At 42.1% G+C, this 1,317-nt stretch overlaps 1 long non-coding RNA gene across 1 annotated transcript; it reads right to left on the bottom strand.

Moving 5' to 3' along the window:
* Positions 1-277: 277 nt before the first annotated feature.
* On the bottom strand, positions 278-1,311 carry LOC103461582 (uncharacterized). Its single transcript, XR_533150.2, has 2 exons — positions 1,173-1,311; positions 278-704 (listed from the first exon to the last, which is right to left on the bottom strand). It is a non-coding gene; the product is annotated as an uncharacterized LOC103461582 (long non-coding RNA).
* Between the last annotated feature and the right edge of the window lie 6 nt (positions 1,312-1,317).

Genomic DNA, 1,317 nt, shown 5'->3' with positions numbered 1-1,317 from the left:
ATGTAAAGTAGAACAGAAGATCCAGTTCTTATTTGTTTTCAAAGTAATTCAGAGAACAACTACAGCTTCTTAATGTCAAGAAAAACAAAAATATCTGCTTCTCAACCTTGTGTCACAAGTTAATCTGCACGTTTYCTTTAATGTGCTTAGAAAGAGTCTGGAACTGGAAGATCTGCTGAAGATACGACTTGATTCTGTCATCCCTGCACAAACRGCAGCGTTTAAAATCCCTGTGCACTGAACCGASTGTTATTTCTCTGTGTAAAAAGTGTGTTGCACAACCTTCATAAGAATACAGAGCAACATTTCTGAATTAATATTAAAGCCTCCAACATCAGCAAGCCTCGACGCTCTGTAAAAATGTTTAATCTGCACGGCCCAGTTAGTGAGTGAAACCAGACTGGAGCGTTGAAAGGAAAGAAAACGCACATGTACAGAGTATTGCTTATAGAGGTGAGTGCAGTGCTCTTTTTCTCCTTTTAGAAAGATTTCTTGGGGACGGGGGGGTGAAATAAAAAAAAAAAAAAAAGACAATGACGAGCTGGCATAAAGAACCGATAAGAGATCAGATGGATAAAGTGAATCTGCGGTGATGAGAGCAAACCCGATCTGAATCCGACTCGGCTGGAAAACACTTGGGTGTGTGCTGCCTCCGTTCCCCCTGGCTGTCACTGGTCTCGAGCTTCGTGCAGCAGCTTGGCCGCCTGTTGTCAAGACAACACCTTCCCTTTAGTAATGGAGACTTTACGTTTTCATTTCTGACATTTGTAACCGCGTCAGTGTTTCTTGATAAAATACTCAGCACTGTTACAAGTTTAACTCTTCATGCTTTTGAAGTGCTCTGTGCACATCGTTGGCTGATGTATTAACTGCAGCATGTACGACAACAAAAAATACACAAATAATGCGGATATATCAGAGAAATATAAACACAAAAAATGCAGTTTGTGTTTGGAAAAAAAAATCCAAACAGACATGGACCTGTGTAAAGAAACTACTGTCAACAAAAAACAAGCTAAATAGATTTCACCTCTGAATGGCTTCAGAAAAACAAAACAAAGACTTTCTAGTGGCCTAGTTAAAGTCCTGACCTGAATGTCATTACTGCGGCATGACTGGCGCAGAGGTAGCAGATAAATATTAATTCYATATTCATGTGAGGTTTCCTGTACCTTGTGCATTGCAGCGAGCCACAGCGATGCCACCTTCTTGTCTTCTGCAGCCTCCATCTGTAGCTGCTGGGCATCCTGGGAGCCCATCGGTTTGTAATGGAGGAGCATCCCACTGGCCCGCGACGTCCCTCCTACACACACACAC

Source organism: Poecilia reticulata, unplaced genomic scaffold (genome assembly GCF_000633615.1).
Source record: "Poecilia reticulata strain Guanapo unplaced genomic scaffold, Guppy_female_1.0+MT scaffold_2524, whole genome shotgun sequence".
Taxonomy (NCBI): domain Eukaryota; kingdom Metazoa; phylum Chordata; class Actinopteri; order Cyprinodontiformes; family Poeciliidae; genus Poecilia; species Poecilia reticulata.
The sequence above is the reverse complement of the archived record's forward strand: the minus strand, read 5'-3'. Positions and strand labels throughout refer to the sequence as shown.